The sequence below is a fragment of the Ursus americanus genome, chromosome 3 (assembly GCF_024610735.1).
Source record: "Ursus americanus isolate L20-20 chromosome 3, mUrsAme1.1.p, whole genome shotgun sequence".
NCBI classification, from domain to species: Eukaryota; Metazoa; Chordata; class Mammalia; order Carnivora; family Ursidae; genus Ursus; species Ursus americanus.
This window is the reverse complement of record NC_142129.1, coordinates 94,886,821-94,899,501: the sequence shown is the minus strand read 5'-3', so window position 1 is coordinate 94,899,501 and position 12,681 is coordinate 94,886,821.

Sequence of the window (12,681 nt, the reverse complement as noted above, 5' to 3'; positions counted from 1 at the left end):
AGCTCTGTGAAAACAAAGACAGTTTGGTTGAGCAGATTTGGTTTGAGAGAAAGAAAACAGAATGACACCAAAGGAAAAGAGATGAAGAGTGACTGCTTATAGATGGAGGATTTCTGCTCAGATGATGAAAATATTCTGGAATCAGATAGAAGTGATCATTATACAATTGGATGAATATCCCCGAACTACCAATCTGTACATTTTAGAAGGTGAATCTTAAGCTATGCGAACCAGATTGCATTGAAAGCTAATTAAAATCATTTCTCCAAAAATGAAAATGATTTTGTGCAAACGGAATAGGGAACAAAGACTGTGTGTATCAGAGGCAAGAGAGCTCACGCTGTGGTTTGGAAGGCTGTAGAGTTCTTTGAGCACAAGTCTTGTCTTTTTGGAACAGTGAAATCATTGAGGCAGCCGCTATGCCCCAGAGGCCACCTTCATTCTTCTAGATCCTTTCCTCTGGCCTCCCACTTGCTCAGTTCCCTAATGGCTGCCTCACTGAGTCTGGATCGCCAACCAGCCCGAGCACCTGGGAAGGAGACACCTCTCCGTTTTTATTATTTAAGTGGCAAGCCAACTTCTCTGTTCATCGAGGAGCACGAGGAATGTCAGGCAGACAACAACCAGGTGGCCAAAAAGCCAAACGAACAACATAATTGCTGCTTTATGCTGTCCAATCCCCAGCTGGCTGGTCAACCCCTCCGAGAGGTACAAACAGGCTGGGGGTGCACACAGTCCAGGGCAGGCTGTTTGTAAAGGCTCAGTGGGGACCCTGAGCACGTGGCATGGTTGTGATACCAAAACAAAGAGCTGGAAACACATCTAATGGATGATTGCTTAAAGTTCCCAACGTCAAATAATTTGAGTTGTAGGGTTACGGAGAAGCACAAAATAAAACCTTGTTTTACACACAAAACACATATTACATATAAAGTTAAATTGATTCTTGAAAATCATGCCTCCGGGTCACACCTCGTCATTCCCACGAATAGGCAATAAGCAGGCTCAGAGAGGTTATGATTTGGGATGGAACACACAGCTTACCCAGGAGGCTGCGGGTGCTGGGATCTTGTCATCGGACTTCGGTCATTATGCTCTTTCTGTTCCTTTGGCCACATGATCATCGATACAACAAATGCATGGCTCTTCACGCCTCAGGTGTTTGTATTACGCATGGCTATGATCCCATTTCAGAAGAAGGGAGTCCCATGGAACTCCGGGAACCTCCACTGACGGTCACCCAATCCACCCCGTACGTGGCCACCTACCCCGTTCCAACTTCATAGTGCTCAGAGCATCACCACCGAGGGACGAGTGGCTGCCCGTTAACCTTTCAACTTCATCTCTGAATAACCCGTGGCAACCAATAAACACCAGACCCAAACAGGAAAAGCCATCCAAAACCACTCTTGAAACTAAAATTAAGGCTGTAGAAGCAGTGAGAGAGCACAAGCAATCATAGCAAGAAATAAATAAATAACTAAAGGTAGTACATGCTTTTTAAGTTAGAAAACTAATTTTCAACTTTGTTCTGGGAAACTGATCTGTGGGCTTCCTACTTCCCATTATCGGCCTGACAATGAAGCTGAGCTGTTAGCCCTGGTGTGTTTTTTTTTTTTTTAATCAGGTTTATCTCCAACATACGGTAGCACTTTAAATAAAGGTAGGGTGGGATCCTTGACCACACTAATAAAACAGGGCTGACTTTTCTCAGACTCCGTGGCACCACCTCTCTACAGCATTTAAATCTTGTGACTGGGACAGGAACTTTTATTGGCGCCTACCAGAACAATCTGTGTTTGAATCCATTTCCTGGCTTGCGTTATAAAGCTTGTGGATTTCTGCACAAGCAATTTGGGAAAAGCAAGCACTCATTAAATCACTTGACCCAAACATTTCTGCAGGTTCAAAGGGAAACAGTCCTTCCGCCATGAAAGTTTCCAAGTCTGCCCTGACCTCTCAGCCGGAGGGGGTTTCACATCTGGTGTGGGAGGCAGGTAGTCAATATCCAGGTAACACACATCTCAATAGGCTAAACGCTTCTTGTGTGTTTTCCACGCTGGGATCTCATCAAAAGCATTCTGTATTGTGATTAGTATAGATATTTAGAGACAAAATAAAACACACTCAACTACTATCTTAACAAACGCATCGATGTTTATGTTCTCTTTCTACTCTAACATAAATGCAAGTTTTCAAAGCTGTACTGCATTAATGTACAGAAACATTCTCTCTTACTAGCATGTAATGCTTGAAAGGCTACAAAATACTCTTCATCAGGTTACTCGAACTCATTACAGAATATATAAGATTTTCCATTGCTTTTGTTTTGTTTAGACAATGCTCAATTAAGCTTTTGTTTCTTTGTGTTAGGTTTTTAAGAAAAAAATTTCCGGGCATAGGCTTACAGAGGCGGAAGACCTGGTTGTCTAGGAAATATGGCGGATTTTAATTTTATGTCTTCCAAAAGAGTGACCAAATTAAACTACCATCAGGAACAGACGTGTGCATGAATGTCGCCACATCTGGCCAGCGTTTAAGGACTCTCACGAATGACTCTTTTTTGTAATTGATCTTGCCAAGGTTACAAAATTAAAAAATGAAAATTGACTAATTTGAAATTATTAGTGAGAACAAACCTTCCAAAGAGCCTTTTTTTAGAAAAGGTTTTATTTTTAAGTAATCCCTACACCCAATATGGAGCTTGAACTCACGACCCCAAGATCAAGAGTCGCATGCTCCACTGACCGAGCCAGCCAGGCGCCCCATCAGTTCCAAATAATTTAAAGTTGTTTAAAGTTCTGCCAATCTGCCTAATTACATGTTCAAGTTTTTATACATTTCATAGGATCATTTAAATACAGTAACTGCTAGTATTCTATCTACTACATTTGATGTAAATATTTATCCTTGGTCATGTTTTTAGGCACTTCAGCCTATTTTTATACTGGATCTTGAAGCAGGAAATATTCAAACTGAACTGTAAAGGTTATATTTTTAATGTTTTTGCAGCATATTTTTTAAGAGTAAGAATCTTAAAGAAAAAGGTCTTGCAAAATATTGAAAAAATGATCAGTGTTTCCCAAATGTTCCGAGATCAGCAGAGCCCCGCAAAGCCCAGGAGGACGGCAGAGAAGGTTTTTCTGCAGCTTTCCCTGGTGAGGGATTCTTGGTTCGGGTTGTCATTGCCTTATGAGTTCATTCTGTGTGCCCGGTTCACTGGCCGTCATAACTGCTTAACTACAGCTTTGAATCACTTTTTGGTCCAAAAACTTGCTGTTCCTTAGATGTATAACAAACACCCTTTATTTGACTTAAAAAAAAATTCCACTGCATAAATTGCACAGAAATAACTAGGAATTCAAAGATTTGCCAGTGAACAAACTGTTACAAAAGGCATAACTATTGGAGACAAAGTATCAAACTATTGTACAAATAAGTTATTTTGATACAGAAAGGGAACTTTTTATTCGAAATGGATACTTTAAAAAAACCTATTTATTTGAGAGAGAGAGAGCAAGCATGAGCAGGGGGAGAGGCAGAGGGAGAGGGAGAGAATCTCCTGTCGACCCCCACTGAGCTGAGAGCCCCACAGCAGGCTCAGTCCCACCACCCTGAGGGCAGATGCAGCCGAAGTCAGACCCTGAACGACTGAGCCACGCAGGCGCCCCAAACCGATATTCTTTAAACACACATCTTCTGTAGTGGGGATGGGCTCACACGTTGTCAAAGGCTTCCCGAGACAGTTTGGCACTTGTGTCTTCAGGGAAGGGAGCTGTCACTTGAGGAGTGGTCCTCCTGGGCTCAGAGAAGTAACTGGAGGCAGCCACCAAGGGCACGTCCAGAGGTCTTCCATGCAGCCAAGAAACCAGTGGTAGCATGACCAGCCCTTTCCCTCACTCCTGCCCGGTCCATCCTGGATCCATCCTTCTGTCCTCTGCGTGGGATGCTGAGGCGAGGACCCTGCAAGCACACCCATCCTCTGCCCTCTGCTCCCACGGGGGAGGGGGCGGGGAGGAGCAGGCTTGCTGCTTCCGGCAGCCTTCACTGCTTCCCTGGGACCCTGCCCCTGCCAGCGTGTCCCCCCAGTGCCTGTTTGGCAGAATCCAGTCTTGAGTGTCTCCAGCACCAGCAGCTGGTGCCCCTCTGCCACCTCTTGAGTCATAATACTTACAACCTCCTCCCTATGCCTCTGTGGGCTGGGCAGTGTCCGCTTCCGGCAGTGGTGGCCTCCAGACTTTGTCGGTGCCTTTCTGTGGCATTTCTGGCTATGTACTTAGCTGCTGTGACTGTTGGTTACACAGCATCCCTCTCGTCACGTGACTGGTGTGGTTTCTGTTTTCTGATGGGACCTGACACAGCACTGATGACTTGCCCTTCATTTTTAATCTTTTGATAGCTTATTTGGTATTTGGCCTTGAGCTTGTGTTAAATCTGATTTATCCTCCCCCCACTCGTTGGAGTGACATAACTCGTGCCTAGACGAACCCAGTGCAATGATAACGCATGGGGTCTAGACAGGAACTGCTCTCTACAGGCCTATGTCCATGACAGGGAGCTTCCACACTCTGTCCATGATAGGTAGACCAGCCTTATGCAAATATCGGCTCTGGTTTCACCAGACAAGTTCCCTCTCATTAACAGCATCCAAAGTGACCCTTTAACAACCAAAAATACAGATCAAGAGAATGATTTAGGAATAATTCATGGCCTGAAAGCCTCAACTCATCTGTTGAGCCAACAATGTAGATACTGGGTATGGAGAGACCCGGACAGACATGTGGACAGACACACAGCCTTAAAGAGAACACGACCCTCTGCACAGTGTGCTGAGTTGTACATTCTGAAAGGGTGACTTTTATGGTGTGTGTATTAAATCTCAATAAAGCTGGTCTATAAAACAAGAGCTAAAAAATATAATCAGTGTAATGCTCTATGCAGCAGAATAAAAAAAATAGAAATCATATGATCATCTCAGTAGATGCAGAAAATAATTTTAATACAATTAAAAACAATGAAAGACCTCTTCGTATATAGAGTTTTTCAACCTAGTGATAAAAAGCACTATTCTTTTTAATGTAATGAAACCTGGCTCCAAAGACAGTACGGCAAATACCACAGTCAATGGATGAAACACTGAAGTACGAACCTTGAAACTGAGAACGAGACAGAGATATCTTGTGATCCCAGCTTCTTTCCATCCCCGTACTGAATGTCCCAACCAATGTAATACGCGAAGAAAAAGAAATACGACATACAAGGGTTTAAAGGAAGAAATAAAATGATCATATTCTAGGATGGTGTGATTGTATGTGTAAAACATGCAAAAGAAACAATAAATAAACTTTTATGTTTATTAAGTTCGGTGAGCAATGTCACTGGAGACACAAGACATAATAAAATATAATCAATTATTTCTTATACACTAGTGACAAAAAATAGAAAATTTTGTGCTGATGGTGGTCACACCAGGTCTCTCCTTTGGGGGATTAGTGGCTGGAATGGGACATGAAGGAGGTCTCCAGGGTAGAGGTTGAGGGGGGTGCTCACTTAAAAAAAAAAAAAATGTTTGTGTTCTATAGGAATTAATGGCGCACTTTTATAGGCATTTTGTCCTTGAATAAAACATTTACAAATGCAAATAACTTTCATGCCTGGATATTATCATCATAGACTCAGAGACTTTTTCTGATTCCAGAACGTTCCCCCCCTCTACATTTGCCCTTCTTAGGGTGCTAATTCAGTCGTAAGATAACAATGCCTGGCTTGGATCAACTAATGTATCTTTCAAAACAAGTCCAACAAAAGAAGTAAAAACTATGTTTCTAACAGAGAATTATAAAGGTTCATTTTATTTCTTTCCATTATAAGATGCTGTAGGTTGACTTATTGGCCCTAATTAACTGTGTGTCCAAATGATAATCTTATGTGTTATCTCAATGCCTTTTTGTAAAAAAACGAGATGCTGGTGTGACATGCCAGTCAGTTGTGACAAGCGTTAACCCCAACCACGATGCTGATATGAAATCATATAATTGCTGTTTTAGGTTTTTTTTTTTTTCCTGTTTCATTTTGTCTAAAAAGTCTAACATTGTATGTAACAGGCAGAATTAAAAAAAAAAAAAAAAAAAGGAGGATCCGAGTCACTAAGTGTTTACCGAGTACCCGTCTACTGCACACGTACGTGTCAGCCCTGTGCTCGAGTTCTAGCCACTAAAGGCAGCTGGAGAAGTCAGAGGACCTACGACAAGAGAGGAAATCATGCTCAGAGACGGTAAGCAGACTGCCTGGGGGCACACAGCAACTGAGGAATGAGCCACATTTACTGGGGCCCAGAAGTTTCCTCTGCCTGGAATATGCTTCCCCCTTATTTCTGGGACCTCCTCCTCCTCCTTCCAATTGCAGAGCCAACCCCACCAGGCATAACAAAGGAAAACAGCCACTCCTGGGCTTGCAGACTCCCCAGGGGAGCAAGGGGGGACCTGAGTCATGGTTAGAGCTGAACTCCCCAGATGCACAGTCATCAGGTCAACCCTGGTTCCCATGAGTTCCAGTTCTTTCTCTCTCAGCCCCAGTCTGAAGGGGCCTGGGTGTCAGATTGGGATGCGGGTGGGGGTGCAGGGCACTGGAAGTCTGGAGGGGGCTCTACTGGGGGCAGGGATTCGGTCCAGGTCTGGGCATGTAAGCCACTCCCATGACTGCTTGGGGAAAGATGGAATAAAGGAATAAAGCCAGTGGCCAGGTGTGAGGCCATGAAGAAATCTGTCCATCCAGATTCCTTACAGAGGGAGGGCAGCTTATCCTCAGCTGCACGAGGGCCAAGCCAGTGAAGGGGCACAGGGGCCCATGGCCCATGGTGTTTGCCAGGAGGCCAGCCTGTCAGCCTAAATGGATGGCTGGGAAGGATGGTGACTAGCGGGACTCCTGGAAGGTGATGCCTGAAAAGAGAGCACCCCCGCTCAGGTCTGGAGTGAATTGGAGCCTGCGAATGAGCATTCAGCCCCTCAGTCTTACACGAGCCCCTGGGGAGCAACGGTTTGGGGTCAGGTTGTGGGCGACGGTTTGGGGTCAGGTCAGCCAATGATTGCGGCATTGGGGCATGGGGGAGGGGGAGTTTTAGAGGGGACAGAGGCTGACAGGTCTGGCTCCATCCCCCAGGATGGGGCTTGGGTTTGGGGCTCCCAGACCAGAGGTGTTGGCGCCTGCACTGGGGTTGGGTCTCCGACGAATTTTGAGTCCCGCCTCTGGCAGTGAGATTCCTGGTCGGTGTCTTCCCTTGTGCCCGGGCTGCCTCGTCACACCCTGGAGCGAAGGCCCTGGTTCTGGTCCCCCACGTCTGCAGCTGAGCAGGGGTGGAGAAGGAGGGCCCAGAGCCTTCTGTGGAACAGATTCCAGGGCTGTGTTTCATCAGCCCACGTGCCATGCTTCTGTGGTGGCCTGTCTTGTGCTCACCATGACTTGTCTGTGTGCCCAAGTCTCTGCTAGACGTGAAGCCCTGGGGGCCACAGCCAGTCCTGGTCCATCTTGTCTTCTCAAGGTCAACTACAAGGGCACATGACATAAACTCAATAAAGGCCAGTGACTGAAATGAAGTTTGTTGTTTTGTTTTGTTTTTTTAAATTCGCAGATTGCTCTGGTTTCTCGTTGGCAGCAAAGAAGCCTGGATCATTGTCACATAGTCAAAGTTCTATTTTTTCCTAAGTTCAGGGTGTGTTTGCATGTCTCTGCGCTGTGAGACAGAGCTGGTCCTGACTTACTGCTTTGTCTAAAGTGGCTAACATTGTGTGATCAGAATGAGCAGAATTATGAGCTCTTTGCAAACCATGAGGTTCATTGTTCCTTCCTCTAGTTTTGTGTCTCCTTTATTTTGGCGGAGTTTTGGTACATGCTGTTTACCAGCGTTCAGGGTTTTTTTTCTTTTTTTGTGGCAGATTACTATTTGGGGTGGTCCGTTCCCTTGCTGCTACATATTCCTCTGGGATAGTATAGAGCAGAAATATGTAAAAACAACAGCACATTTGGATTAAGAGTTGTGAAATGTAGGAATCCTCAGAATAGTTGAAGTTTTAGAACATTCTGTATTCCTGAAATTAGGGTCAAGAAATTTTTTGCCTCTACTACTGTAAAATGACTGAGGTCAATGAACTCCTTGAGGAAGCAGAAAGATGTGCATTTACCAGACGAGATCTTTTAATCCTTAGATTGGAACAAGGCTTGTTTTGATCCAAAGCTGAGGGGAGAGTAAAGGCAGATTTGCCACTTATCAGCCGGACAACAGGAAACAATTCAGGACATTTCTCTGAGCCTCAGTTCCTGTTTCCATTCATTAAATGGAAATCATACCATTACGGAACTGGCCCCAGAATCACCAATGCCACATTGAAGGGGCAGAACAAAGTTGGAGAGCCACACTGCCCCACTGTAGGACCTGACACAAAGCAACAGTGACCATGACATGTGGCATCAATGAAAGAACGGACAATAGACCCACGGAACAGCACAGAGAGCCTAGAAACACCCCCGCAAATATGGTCGGTCCATCTTTGACAAAGAGGCAATGGTGGCATCATGAGCAAAGACTGTCTTTTCAACAAATGGTGCTAGAGCAACTGGACATTCATAAGCAAATCTGTAAATCTGAACACAGACCTGAGGAGGGGGAGGGGTGAACAGGTGGAGCGCAGAGGCTGTTTAGGGCAGTGGGAACTCTTCGTAAGATAGCACAGTGGTGGTACACAGTTGTGTATACCCAGTACAACAGCAAGAGTGAACTGTGCTGTGACAATTGGGGGAGAAGGTGGTGTAAGGTAGGTTCACCCATCGTTAACAGGTGTACCCTTGGTGGGAGATGGTCATGGTGGGGGAAGCTGTGCATGACTGGGGCAGGGGCCTCTGGGGAATCTCTGTCCTCCCTCAACTTAGTTGTGAACCTAAAGCTGTTCTAAAAAATAAAGTCTATTTAAAAATTAGGAAACTAAGAGGTTGTCCTAAACATTAAGGGAACAAGAGCCACTATACCTGACTGCGTGAAGCCCAGGGCCAAGGGTGTGGTCATTCTGGTCATCACTGTGGCACTGCCGCTGGGGTCCCCGCCTTCCCCTCAGACCAGGTGACCTGGGCAAGTCCTGATCCACTCACCATCTCACCATCTCATCTCTACTGGGGGCATAATACGAATCCACAACTCGTGTTTGTAAATAAGCAAAGTCCACGAAATCCGCCCTGCACAGCCATAAAACACCAGTAGAGTTTAGCATTCCCACTTTTATTATTGAATGTGTTGCTTTGAAGAAAATTGGTACTGAGAGTTACCATTTGGAGTGTTTTCTTAAAAAAAATTATCAAAGACAAGTACTTTATAATCCAAAGTACTCTATCCTAGATCAGAAAATAATGATTTCCTTGAGGGTTATTCAGAAAGTACATAAACTGCCTCTTAGATTTTTAGAAACAGTGTGAAAACTTCATTTTGGGGGGGAAAGGTTGATTTTCCTTTTCTGATGTGGCACTCATAGATACAGCACAAAAATAACTGCACAATCTAGTAAATTATTATCAAGTGAGCCCACCATCCTGACTGCTTTGGTGTCGCCTGTTTGAACTGTAAACTCGGAGTGCTTAGAGAACAGAACACAGTGGGCGCCAAGGAGGGCCCCCCCACCCCCCGGGTCCCAGCAGGTGGTCCACAGCGGAAACTCCTCCCCTCATGGCAGGTGATGGGGGCGTGGCTGCGTGTGGGGGCATGGCTGCGCGTGGGGCTGCGCGTGGGGGCGTGGCTGTGCATGGGGGCGTGGCTGCACGTGGGGGCGTGGCTCACTCGCGGGTGTGCACGTGCGCACAGCTCCTAGCAGAGCCTTCCCTGGGATTGTTTTAGATCCGCAGATCACTATGGGGTCAGTTGCCCTCTTCTCACTATTGAGTTTGTTAAACCATGAATCTGATGTATGCCTCCATTTATGTAGGTCTGTTCCAAACTTTTATCGCTGAATTCTTTTCCTCTTTTTCGGTGCACAACTTATAATTTTCCTTGCATTTATTCCTAGAGATTTGATATTTTGATGTTATGATGGAAATCCCGAATAAAGGAGTTTTGTCCACTTTTTTTTTTCCAATAGAAAAACATCTGATGACTAATGCTCACATTTTTCCAAAGTTTTTAAAGAATATTTAAAATTCATCGGAAATGTTGCTGGGCTGGACTTTGGGGAGTTTTCCATGTCAGCTGGTTTTGAAGTGTGTCATTTACTTACACCATGCACTGTCAGTCCTAGGCAGGAGTCTGACAACATTTGGGACAACAGTGAGTGAAGTGGTCCCAATGTAGATAGTTTTCTGGAAACCCAAAGGACTTGAGGGGAACAGAGGTCAGATGGGGGTGGAAAGGAGCTCTGCAGAGCCGAAGGTTTCCCCAGGAGCTTGGGAGCATCACTGTGTTTCAAACCTCCCCAGTATTCGGTGTAAAACTACAGGTAATGCATCTAAATAAGGATATTGTAGGTAACACAGATCTGAGTCTGTTTGTTTCACAGGGAGCAATACGGAGGCTTGCATTTGGTGGTTGTCCTGGGGGAACTGCTTACCACGATGCCTGCTTTTAGGTGTGTGGGAAGCACACAGTGTATCTGCGCCAGAGCAGACCGCTGGGACAACCAGTGTCCCCAAACCCAACCCAGTGCAATAGGGACTCGTTAGCAGGTCACCAAGAAAACCCACCACCGTCACTGTCTGGGCCTCAGGGGGGACACTGGAGCCACAAATGACTGAGGTTCGTAACCACACCCTCTTTAGTCCAACCACCGCCTCCTTGACCCCAAAACTGTTATCAACGTGAAGGAACAAACGTTACTCAGCTTTGTTCCATTATTTTGTTGCTCTATGGTCCGATTCACCCAGTGAACCAAGAATGCCCCGAGGGAAGGAACTGTAAACTCGGCGGACTGGGTCCACGGCACCTTGGGGGGTGGGGCTCCAGCTTGTTCGTGGAGGTCTGCTGAATGCAGTGATGGACCACATCAGAGCAGCGGCACAGGATAAAAGCCATCATAACAAAGAGCGTTGTATCCTCGCCAACCTGCAGTCTCTATTTTTAGAAAGCGTGTTTATCCTATAAATAGAAATTGGCCTTTCTTGAAGAAGGGATGTTGAAATTGCTCTTTGGAAAAGTTTTGCATCCAATTCCTCACTCGTGTTCTCTGTGGACCAAGGAAAAGTTGGAAGCGCAGGACTTCCTGAGGGTCTGATGTGGGCGGGAGTGGCTGCATGAGTTCCGTCAAGGGCGCTGTGCGGGGCTGAGGGCCGCCAGATGGCCAGGTCTGTGTGGACGTCTTGTGAGGCCAAATTTTCTGCCATGGCTTTTGGAAGTAGCATGGAAACTGGGTTTCTTCTGGAATTTTGGTATTTTAAGTTCTTTTTCAAGTGAAAATAGAACAACAGTTTTTGTGAAAAAAGTATTTTCTCTCCACGTTTTCCTTACTCACAATATCCCCCCACACCACAATCCACATGGAAAAATGGAAAGTTTCAACCAGGTTGAGTGTTTTAACATCTGAAGAAAGTTTCCATTCTAAAAGCTACAAGTGATTTGTAAATCTATGAGGTTACACTAGAAAAATCACACGTGTGTTATTCTTGTTATGTCCCTAATAGGTTGAACCCTTCTTTAAAAAGTAGCAAAAGTAACAAATACATAACCATTCTCAAGACGAAATGTTAGTAATCTCCAGCCCAACCTCCTTTCTGATGATGAACACTGGGGGTTCAGACTGGTCATTGTTTTGACCCAATAGAACCTCCCAGGAGCCGGGGTCCCACCTGGCAGTCCAGGGCTCTCCCTGTGTAAGCTGGGTGTGCACAATTTAGCTTCGTTTCCGGTCAGAATCTCTTACCATATCGTGAAAAGTTGGAAATAGGCTACAAACGAGTGTTTCTGAAATAGAAGGCAGGATTTGCTTTTGTGATCTGCCTTTTACTGGGTTTATAAAAATTTAATTTCATCTTTTTTTTTTTACGTGAACTCTACTCCCAATGTAGGACTCAAACTCACAACCCTGAGATCAAGAGTCGCATGCCTCACCAACTGAGCCAGCCAGGCGCTCCTGTGTTTTACTGGATTTAAATCCCACCCTGACTCTCCCTCTGCGTTAGCTATGTCCCCATGTAAAGAGATGGGAGAGGCAAGGATGTGTATGTTCAGCTGAATGCCTGAACCTAACTGGGGCTCCCCATGTCCTGCCTCCCAGGAGGGAAGTGTGCTCCATGGTGACCGGGCCACCAGCTCTTGGACAGAGTGGAGGCACCGTGTGTCACAGAACAGCGTTCTCCTAGGAGACTCACCTGAGGTGTATTTGACAACTAGGGAGAACCATCTGGGTCATTGGTGTGTAAGAGGGTGGATGAAGGGCCGGTTGGAATCCTATAAGAAATATGAAGGCCCACTCTGCTGGAGTCTTGTGCTCCCCCAGAATGACTTGCGTGAGCACCTGAACTAACATACCCTGTCCTCACCCCCCCAACCTGCTCTCCAATACATACCAGTCAACTGCCTACCACCCACCTGCTTCCTCCTCCAAGACACCCCTCTGGACCCTCCTACTCACAGCCTGCACATTTCTGGCCTGGCATCGCAATCATAACCCAAACACACGGAGCTTAGTGGATTCTCTCTCTTCTCAACTAATTTTT